Below are 11,950 nucleotides of genomic sequence, written 5' to 3'. Positions count from 1 at the left end.
ATATAAAGTAATTCCCTAATTTGAGTCATAAAGCTGTAAAACTCAACAAAGAAAAATAAACAAAAAACTAATTTGAAAACCCTAAAGCTCTTACCTGCTTGTAAGAAGAGACCGTGAGAAAGAATGAAAGAGAAGAGGGGGAAGAGGAGCCTACAAAACAGAAAAAAACCAGCACCAAATTTAGTAAAAAAATCTTAAGAAAATTCACAAAATTTTGGAGAATATTAACAAAGCAAATCTCACCAGATCTTGAAATAATATCTATCTCAAATGGAGAGGTGAGGGAGGGATGGGTAAGAGGTGAGGGAAGGATGGACGAGAGAAAGAGAGAAATAGTAAGGTGGGAGAAAGAGTCTCTATTCTATTCAAAACTAAAAGTAAAGAGGAAAGCGACACTATTTGGGTTTTTATTTATTTTTAGCGTCGATATATACATCAAAATAAGCATCGATATTTTTCTTACCAGTGTCAGTATTTTTGATGATATATGAGTTGGTATTTTCGACATTACCCTGTACCAACTCATAATTCGTACTCCTACTTAAAAGAAGTCAGATTTTCATTTCTCTATAGAATTTCTCTTGATCTCTTGATCCCCTTCCATTTCCCATAACATTGCTCTCTCTCTCTCTTGATTCCCATTCCATTTCTCTTTCTCTCTATTGATCATCCTTACATTTTTCATAATCTCTCTTGATTTTGTTAATGGAGCATGTAAACAGTTCATCGTCTTTAGAAGAAGAACCTGAGAACAAGGGAGCATTGCATGGTTGGAGCAGAGTATCCAATGTCGTGTATAAATAAATCTAAATTTTCAAACATTAAAGATATATTTTCACATGATCACAATATAACTAAATGGTGTTATGCAACCTTGCTGCCAGTGGATACCATGCATTTCCTATTGTGGACCTTGATTGGATGTGTGTTGTTCTCTAACTCTAAAGAAGATGATATATTACGGCCATGTAAGATATCTTCCATTGCATCATCCACTACGGGATGGAAATCTCGGTCGACCACCTTAACTAATTGGTTGGAATTATAGAGAGCTAATGTAATGAAGAACCTGCAGATGGACCGAAGAGGCTCTCCATTTTTCACCAACTCCCTTACTAAAATGATTTATTAATCAATCATCTCTTGAATCCCATGCATATATTCAAAATATCAGGAGGAGAATTTGGGAATATTTAATTGGAGATAAAGATAGTAAGGGTGCTCGAGATGACTTGAAGGAAGTTAAAAACATGGAAGCTTTTTGGGTACAAGTACGTGAGTCAGGCAAAGTAGTCCTATCCCTGATACCTTGGATTTTATCCAAGAGAGAGAAAAAAGAGTAATGAAGAAATTATTGCATACTTTCGTAAACCAACACGACACATACATTGTCTTAAGGGCACATTTACTCGAAACAATAAGCTGAGCAGCGTAAAGTCTCACGATTGGCATAAGTTTTTATAGGTATATTCAACTCGTTTTCTTTGGCAAAGTGGTCCTACCCCCAACACCCTGTAAAGAAGATTATTACATTCTTTCGTACACCAACTTCGTACACCAACGGGACACATGCATGCATTATCTTAAGGGCGCATTTACTTGAAACAATAAGCTGAGTGGCCTAAAGTCTCATGATTGGCATGAATTTTTACATGCATATACAACTCGTTTTCTCTCTCCTTTATCATATACATATTAATTACTAACATACATGTGTCACATTGCAGTTTGTGCTTCCTATTGCAATTAAAGATTGCATAAGTGAAGACATTAGGAGTGTTATTTACAAGATCAATGACTTAGTTTGACGGATATCCTTGAGGGAGATAAATGAAGGAACTCCTTAGAAGCAGTGTGTTTAATTGAGAAGAACTTTCTGACGAGTATTCTCACCATTGAGATGCACTTGTTCATACATGTAGTTGAGAATCAGGTTGGAATTAGTAGCACTATTCATAGCCGATGGATGTTTTTCTTGTAGAGATTCTTACCATTCAGATGCACTTGCTCATACATGTAGCCGAGGATCAGGTTGCAATTATTGGCATTGTTCATAGCCATTGGATATTTTTCTTAGAGAGATCCATGAAGACCATGAAGGGGTTTATTCAACAAAAAGCAAGGCTAGAAGGAAGCATGGAAGAGGGTGGGTTAGTACAAGAATCATTGGTATACATATCCAAGTCCCTTAGATAAATTGATCCTAATATGCCTCCACTTTGGCACAACAAAGAGGATGAACGGATAGGTGGAGAGGTAATGTACCAAAAGGCAAAGGCCCAACTCATAACATGGATGAGACAAGATCAATAGCTTTTGTGTATTGAATTCTCTACAAATGAAAAAATGGCTTGATAGATATACAGAGGCATAAGTGGAGACATTAAACACGTGGAAAAAATTCAGAAAAAGACATAGACATCTTCCATATCCTGGGTCACTTGCACAACTCCCTAACAATATGCTGCCTAGATGGCTAGAACAAACTCTAAGGAAAGCAAGAGAGGACAGTAAAAGCATTAGTGAGAAAGAGGTGCAATTTGCAAGAGGATGTGATTGGCATGTACCTAAAGGAAACTAACACATCCATATTCAATAATTATTTTCTTGATGTATAATTGAAATAACACTCTCTTGAAAAGTTTTTTTTTTTTGTATATGTAATATAGTATCAGAAATATGGAGCATTATGGTCGCATGGACAACATTTTCATGTAGAGCGAATAGATAAGATCTATTGATAGAATCTCCTCGGATCCTTCCATGGATGCTAATGAATTACCTTTTAATCGTATGCTAGCGTTGAAGATGTAGGGAATACAGAGATAGTATTTTAAATTGATCTCTTTAGAGGCAATGGATTTTGTGGAAGATGAATAGTCATGCAATTTATGTAAATTAATTGTTAGGGGGGGGAGAGGGGTCACTCATAAATATGTGAGCATAGGATGTGGGTTCAACAGAAGAGATTTTTAAATCCCTTTTTTACACATTTTTTACATACAGAAGGGTAACATTTGAAGGGGGTATTCATAGTTGAATAGAAAAAGGTATGTTTTATTCATGAAAAATTCACAAATAAGGGATTTTTAAAATAGGCCTTGAACGCATATGATATAGAGGGTTTACTTATAGTTAACCCCCCTCAAGTTTTACCAACATATATACCAATGCCTATACCGATGTTTTTATCAACGTATATACCAATGCCTATATCGATGGACGAGGAACTAGAGCTAAAAAAATCTATCTTTCCTGGAAAAAATCATTAGTAAAGGACCAAGCACTTGTAGTGAATGTTAGCATGCTAGTTGTCATGCTAGTCGATGTATATACCGATGCCTATAGCGATGACGGGGGACAAGAGCCAAAAAATTCATCTTTCCTGGAAAAAATCATCGCTAAAGGAACAAGTGCTTGTAGTGAACGTTAGCATGCTAGTTGTCTTGTCCACACACTGGATGTCATTAAAGGTTCAATCAACATTATCTACCTTTCATTAGATGTTATCTCCTTGTGGGAATTGGGTGTTAAAAGACTACATGTGTGTACAAATTGTTATAATAGAATGATTGCAAGATCTTAGGACAGTTTCAAGCCAAATGATTTTTTAATTGGAGATCTATGTTAATTAATTTAATCTACTTAATGATTGATAATCATTTTGTTTATTTAATTCATGAGATATGATTGAGAGTGTGTTCACTTAAGGTTAAGCCCGTAGACTAATGATTTCATACATTGTGAAGAATATCAATTGATTTCATCTACTTAAGTATGATCAATAATTAATCCATCAATTTACAACACATGATATTATTAAGAGTGGGCTTAGTCAAGATTAAGTCCTTACACTAATAAAGGTAAAACCAGGTAAAATGTATTTTATACCTTCTTAAAGAAGTTATAACGGTGACTAGTGATGAAATTCATGTTTTTTCATGAGTAACAAAGTGTCCAAAAGATAGATAAACTTCCTTAGAATAATCAAAGAAAAAATGATTAAGTGTATTGTATTTCTTCTTGAAGAAGTGTAACTTACGACATCCTTTGAGGTGACTGTACCACTAAAATTTGTAATGATGCGATGAAAAGCAAACTGTTAGAAAAATAGATGTAATGTCTTAAACTAATAAAAGTAAGAAAGTTGTGCATTATGTAACTTAGTGAAAAAAAATAACTTAGGTAGACTTTAAGGTGACTAGAGATGAAATTTTTGGTGCTGTGATGAAAAGAAAAGTGTTAAAAAAGATAAATGCAATGATTAGATGCAAGAAACTTAGGAGGAGTGAGTGTAACATTAACACACATTCATGAACAAAAAAAGATGTTGCATTTTCTAACAAATGGTCAAGATGAAGCCAAAGGATCATCAACATCAATAAGATTTCAATTTTGACATCATTGATATCATCCTCATATCTTGATTTTTTAAATAAATCTCATAGATTTATCATATTGATGGTGTGTATATGCATGAAACCCTCATAAGCATGTATATAAGAGAGAGAGAGAGAGAGAGAGAGAGAGAGAGAGAGAGAGAGAGTATATTAATGTCTAGGAAAAGCCAAATTGACCTATGAGACAAAATACACAACATAAATCTTGAGCCAAATTTGTGTATTTGGTCTCATACTTAATTTTGGCCTTTGAGAGAGAGAAAGACATGAGAGAAGAGAGACGTTTCACACTAGGTTCATGTACATGCATGTAACTCGCTAACATTATTTGTCTCTTTCTCTCTCACACTCACATGCATGCGTGTTGATACGAGGTTGATACACAAATACATACAGCACACTTACACATACAGATGTGTGTTGATTATATAATATACACTTATACATACATACACGTAACACACTCTTATGCACATACATATATATACACACAACTATGTGTACGTGTCTATATTCATGGTATATGTACACACACATACATACGAGAGAGAGAGAGAGAGAGAGAGAGAGAGAGCACATTTCGTTCTGCATCGATGATCATCTTCGCAAGCGATGATAATTGAAACGGGTACGCCAATACTGCACGGGCGCAGCACGGCGAAAATGGGTTGAAATGGGGCCGCGCATGTAGGAAGAGCATGATGTCTTCAACTTGTTCAGCATTAAAGCTGCGAGGCGATAATGAAACACGGGCTGCAGCTTTGACAAGCAAGAAGCATTGAATTAACTAGCTGCCTCTTAATATGCAGTTATTAGTTGCTACGCACTAATTAAATTTAGGGTAAATTTCAATTCAAGAATCAATACAGTGTACAGCTGCGGTTGTAGTTTGGCGGTCTCCTGTCAGCGGCCGACCGCCGACCGGTGGTTTGACAACGGGGGCATGATAGTATCAGGAGCGCCACAGAAAGTCAAAAGGGAAGGTTAATTCTAGAAGTTATAAAAAACCGTTTGAAATGTCGAGCTCGTAACATCAACATACGCCCACGACTCTTCAGGCTTCATTTCTCAAATTCTCATCAATCCCGTGGACCGTAAAGAAGTCACTCCCAACGCGTTTTGGAAAGCTTGCTGCTGCTCATTCGTTTTCTTCAAAACGGTGCCTGGGTGATTGACCTTTAGTGCCACACACATACAATATAGTTTTTCCAATACAAGTGACTGGGGACTCTATATTGTACTCCACTAGAAACGAGCTGTAAGTGTGTAATTTTTTCTTCGGGCTAGACAAACATTCGTCTCCTACGCCAATGTAATTACAAAGGAGGTTGGGATCTATTTTAGTCCCACTTTGAGTGAACGTGACATGGATACTTTCATCCAATTATTATTTACTAGTTTTTTGAAAAGTTGGAGGTGGCATTTTTAGAAGTTAAGTAGACTCTAGCATAAACCCCTCTTTTCCCAGACCTTGCCTAGGATAAACCCCCCTCCTTTTCCTAACCCTGCCTAGGCCCAGTCCAAACGTCATTCTCCAATGCCCCATTCAAAGGCCCTTGGGCCCACCTCTAAAAACCATAGTCTTTTAGCGGCTCAATTGTCACATACATTTTAGTGTCTCGTGGCTACGTACTTGATTTGATTTTGAATGGAAGGGGGCAAATTCACGGATTTAGGCCCCCTTAGCAGTCCTAAGCACATGATTACCCTATTGGATTGATATTGATGGATTTGCAATCTAGATCATGGGCGGCTACAGCGTCATACACAAGTGAAAGACGTTGTTGATAACTTGTCCGACTAGGTTATGATAAATCATAACAATTTGTCAACCAAGTTATAAGTGCCTTCTTGAACTAATTTCGTTTGCACACCTCACCATCTCTTTAAATAGCCCTCCACTCACGAAGAAAAGGATAAGCTTTCAAGAGCTACACATCATCATTATAAAACATTTACTCGCTAATTACACAAAGATTAACAATGTTTATCAGGAGAAGCGTTTCCCTCTTGCCTTGTTTGTTGTTCTTAATTTTCCACATTGCCATTGTGGGTCGTGCTAATGCGGCAACTCAACAACTAGAATGGAAGGTAAACTCTTTGAATCATTATCATGACTTCTAGCATTATATCTAATAATTGTGCATTGCTTTGACATTTTGTCATTGCATCAAGCTACGTATGCTCTAATTCACATATCAACTAGCTACCATGTGTTTACAAATGCTTTGATTGCTCAGTGGAATTAATTAATCTCTCTCTCTCTCTGATCTCTCTAGATCTCTGTGTGCGCGTGTTTTGGCCACTACTTTTCATATGCACATCCAGCTGATCATTATCACTGTGCTCCCAATGCTTTGATAATCCTGCATTAGCCGCAATAAATTACAGCGAATGCTAAACATCATACTTATGTTTGCAAATTAAATTATGGATATCTGCGTCTTACATTGGGTTTTATGATCAAACATATATTGCAGATCCAGTACGCAAACGTTACGCGCCTTTGCCATACAAAATCATTAGTATCTGTAAATGGGCAGTTCCCGGGTCCGACAGTTTACGTGAGAGAAGGTGACACTGTCATCGTCAACGTCACCAACTTGGTCTCCAACAACGTTACCATCCATTGGTAGCTGCATAACTCAAACTGATCACCATCTGCAGATCATGAATCCGTTTTCTAAATCCTAAGATCCTGATTCTGGCCTCGATAATACTTATGTTGGCTCTTCGATTATACAGGCATGGAGTGAGGCAGCTTAGATCTGCGTGGGCAGATGGGCCTGCATATATCACACAGTGCCCCATACAGACAGGCCGCTCTTATGTCCACCAGTTCCAGGTCACTGGACAGAGGGGTACCCTCTTTTGGCATGCTCACATTAGCTGGCTCCGGGCCACCTTGTATGGAGCCTTCATCATCCTGCCCAGGCAGAGTGTCAACTACCCTTTCATTACCCCCACCAATGAGTTCCCCATTGTCTTAGGTGAGCAGTCCTAATTCTTGTAATTTGTATTAAGCTGTATGCTAATCCACTGAACAAGCGTGCCAATCCACGTGTGAAGAGCTTTCAACACCACAAGTATGTGAGGCATATCAATTGGAGTTAAAGTTATAAATGGGGATCGCCCACAGAATGAGAGTAATTGCGTTTTATGGATTTTCTTGGGTATTTGCAGGTGAATGGTGGAACGCAAACGTAGAAGATGTAATAAGAGAAGCACTAGAAACTACGCCCTCACCATCAATGGGCAGCCTGGTGACCTCTACACATGCTCACAAGGAGGTAGCAACCACCACCATCTTTCATCCATGCAAATTACTAGTAATGACCAATCATCATAAGCACAGAAATTCCAATGCATAAACACACACATACATTAGATTACGATTCATACACATAAGTCCATAGTGCTCATGTGTCATACGTCCACAATGGACTTATTACACACACGTACATACATAGATTGCATACACATGAATGCGTACAAAGTAGCGGCTACTCGCAGCAGCTTCTTGATAAAAAAATTTGTGAACCCGGCCTACGTACGTATCGACATACGTGTGTATGTTCATTGGGCACCAAGCCAAACGGTTGGGTGGGAAAAGCTCTTCCGCGGTCTCACAAACAATCGTGCCCACCGCATGGCATCCCCTTCACAAAGAAACAAAGAAAGTGGATGGACAAAGTTATATTTATAAGCATAAAATGGATGTGGCCCACGTGCTTAGTGAATTTGTCATCTCCATAGAAGAGGTTTTCTTTTTTTTTTTTTCTTTAAAAAAAAATTTCACTGTAACATGGTAAGAATTTGGAGGTTTGAGAGACACTTTAGAGGGTTAAAGAAAGGTAAGCTTTTATTCACTTTAAAAATTTGAAAAATATTAAGCTGAGAATTATATAAATGAGAACCAGGAGTCAACCTACTAGTGGTTTGAATATTGACATGCCCATTATATTGTTTTCTTTTATTAAGTCCTTTTGTGTTCGAGGGTAGAGTGTTTTAAAAGTTGGCCATGACTCATCTTTTTGGGGGAGTGTTGGGTTCAAATCTATGTGTTGACGAGCATCTTTTCGGCAAGAGTGTAGGGGGAAACTGCCTCTGGCCTAAAGGGAAAAGGTGCTTCCATTTCCCGATAAATCAGATTTGCAATTCATAGCATTAAAATACAGGCTTAGAACTTGAAGAATGCCCCTATTTTCTCTTTTGAAACGCTTTTTTTAAAACTTGCTTTTCTCTATGGAAAGATTGCAAAAGGGCATATAACCCTTCTTGTAAAGGTTTTGACCCTTGGAAGGGTATGCAACCTTCAAATTCTAAGATTGTGAATCGAATACAAGCCGATCACGCCCAGCATTAAACCATTGCATTTGCTGGCCGGTGCTAGTCAAAGTGAGCTATATTATGGTATGTTCTCTGCTCTGTGTGAATCGATTGAGAGATTTCCAGGGGGAGCCCAACAGTTTCAACCATTTGGGCCAACGCAGCGGCACGCCATTTACTGAACGGCTTTTGTGTCAGCTTTTTTATTATTATGCTATGTCCTGCACCGCCTCCTTGTGAATCGGACCTTAGTTTTTTTTTAAAAAGTAAAAACACAAGAAAATATATTAAAAAGGAGTGAAAATACAGCGCCCCATATGAGGAAGGTCCATGGGGGACCCTGAAGAAGCCAGTCCTACTCCAAGGGCTACTACTACATGGATGTCCCGAAGCATGTTGATGAGGATTCGGAAGCGGGTCGCTGGAGGAAGTGGACCTTAGTTTCATGTTGCCTCGACTTATTAATCCGGGGATGAGATTCTGCCAGCTCCTATTTGCTGCTGCCTCGTTTTCACATATGCAGTTGTGAAGGATGTGCTGCCTCGTTTTCACATATGCAGTTGTGAAGGATGTCCGCGGCCACTGGGTCACGGATTCCATCCTGAATCCGGCCAGAAGCTAGTAAACCAGGCCTTTCCTTAAATGCATACATACATACATGTACAGATTGTACTCATCACAAACATAAACACACAACCCTCTTTTAAAGGTGAAATTAGGAAAAGAGAGTCTCTGCTTAAGCAAATGGATTGACACATTGACTACTTTTTATGTGCCCAGATGGATTGATACATTGACTACTTCTTTTTATGTGCACAATGTTTCTTTTTATGTGCTCAACATTGTGCAGCAACTACCATGGTCAATGTGACCCAAGGCAAGACATACCTATTGCGCGTGATCAATGCAGCAGTGAATTTCCAGCTCTACTTTGGTGTGGCCGGACACAACCTAACTGTGGTGGAGGCAGATGCAGAATACACAAAGCCATACAACACAGACTACATTGTATTGGCACCGGGGCAGACCACCAACGTCCAGCTCACTGCAAACCAACCTTTGGGGCAATACTACATGGCAGCCTCTGTCTTCTCTCCAGCCCCGACAACACCTGTGCCATTTCCTTCGATTGCAACCACAGCCATTTTGAACTATGTTAGCTCCAGCTCTAATGCAAACCCAAACTCGAATGCCACCACAGTTGGGGCTCTACCCACATTCCCTGCTTACAATGATGTTGCAGCAGTGGAAGCATTTTCCCAGAGCTTGAGAAGCCAGTCCTACTCGAAGGGCTACTACTACATGGATGTCGCGAAGCATGTTGATGAGGACCTCTTCTTCACAGTTGGCTACTCCTTGCAGCCTTGCCCAGCAGGCAGCCAGTGCCAAGGCCCTTTCGGAGAACGCCTCTCTGCCTCCATCAACAATGTCACCTTCGTGGAGCCATCCATTTCAGTGCTGCAGGTGGGCCACTGCACCTGCTTCCCTAGCTAAATTTGCTACATACAGTTATTGCAGATCCCGGAGATTAACGAGTTTTTTGTTCTCTTTTGATCAGGCTTACTATAATCAGATCAACAACGTGTACCAGCCCGATTTCCCCGATAACCCACCCTTCGAGTTCAACTACACGGGGGCGTTCACGGGCGACTTACAGTCGGTGCTGGGCACGCGGGTGAAGGTGCTGGATTTCAACTCGACGGTGCAGATCGTGTTCCAGGACACGTCGTTGCTCTTCTTCGAGAGCCACCCGATCCACTTGCATGGCCAGAACTTCTACGTGGTGGGCAGCGGCTTTGGCACCTTCAACGCCACATCCGACCCCGCCAACTTCAACTTGGCCGACCCCCCGTCCCGAAACACTGTGGCCGTCCCGTCCGGAGGCTGGGCTGCCGTCCGATTCAGAGCAACAAACCCAGGTTAGATATCAACCGAGTTGCCCCCCCCCCCCCCCCCCCTCCCCCCCGCGCGCAAGATTAAAAGAAAAGATTACTGTCAGAATCTTAGAACCCTGCCCTTGAACAAGGACACACACACAAAAGAAAGACACAAATGTATACAAAAAAGAGGGTGAAATTGGACTTCAACTCGTTCAACACAAATTTAATAATTGAAAACTTGTCTTGTCGATTCAAGAAGGCACACGCATTCCTTTCTCTATACACATCACAACACATGATTAAGATAGGCTTCATACCAAAGAAAACTAGGATTCACTGTCTTCATATAAAGGGATGCATCATATCTTCGCCATAGATGGTAGACCCATGTTGTTTGTAAAGTTATGATTGGCTTAAGTTTATTTAAGAATCAATCAACATCCTCGTATCATTATAAGACCAAGCCATAGGACCTTCACTCCTCCCTGCATTTTTGACATTAATTATGCTTATTTGTTGAATTGAGTGATTGTAAATGGAAAGGTTTACTTCATTTAATGAGTTTCGTTTGCATGCAGGGGTATGGTTTATGCATTGCCATATTGACCTCCACACCTCATGGGGCATGTCCATGGCTTTCATTGTAAAAAATGGCAATGGAGCTCAACAATCTCTGCCACCTCCACCCTCTGATCTTCCTCCATGTTAGCAAATGACATGTGATAGAAGTACTGCAATGTCCTTGCATGAAAATTATTAGAACTTAGACTATGAATAGGGGTTGTTTTATGATTTGATACTGAGGGCAAACTTTTCAAAAAGTTGATCATCAAATAAAAGAACCGGAAAGCTTGTGTTGGAGACCATAGAAGCGACACATTTTTTGGATTGTCACACAATTGTGGCATCCAATAAAAATGTAACAAGTTTCATTAATATTGCAAAACATTTTATGATTCTTCTCTAATTTGAATTCCAAGATTGCAAATTTTAGTTGAATAAGTCCATCATTGTCTAACCATAGTCTTTATAGTCATCATGTCAAAGATTGAGGTTAATAGAGCTAGTATTATGCATGTTGTCTTCACTATTTTTTAGATTTTTTAGATTCAATAGCACATGGGACTGCATAGAATTAGCAATATTTAGGAACTCATTTCCATTTGGTAAGGTTAAAAATTCCACTTCATGTTATATTATGGATCATGGGGTCACTTCTGAACTCTCACAATTTATATAGATCCTCATTGGTTGTTTTTTAATAAAAAGTAAAAGTGCTTTTATATATTTTGAGTCTTAAATCATGTAAAATCACTTCTTTTTATTTTTTTTTCATACACG

General features: G+C 39.3%; 1 pseudogene across 1 annotated transcript; it reads left to right on the top strand.

Annotated features, from left to right (window-relative positions):
* Positions 1–6,337: 6,337 nt before the first annotated feature.
* LOC147629504 (laccase-11-like) lies at positions 6,338–11,545 on the top strand (annotated as a pseudogene). The gene is made up of 7 exons (XR_015267960.1): positions 6,338–6,491; positions 6,881–7,032; positions 7,146–7,390; positions 7,584–7,690; positions 9,580–10,193; positions 10,288–10,648; positions 11,188–11,545. The product of XR_015267960.1 is annotated as a laccase-11-like (transcript).
* Positions 11,546–11,950: the final 405 nt, after the last annotated feature.

Source organism: Cibotium barometz, chromosome 18, assembly GCF_041138505.1.
Source record: "Cibotium barometz isolate CiBa-2024 chromosome 18, ASM4113850v1, whole genome shotgun sequence".
NCBI lineage: Eukaryota > Viridiplantae > Streptophyta > Polypodiopsida > Cyatheales > Cibotiaceae > Cibotium > Cibotium barometz.
Note: the sequence above shows the minus strand (reverse complement) of the source record. Positions and strands in the feature narration are given on the sequence as shown.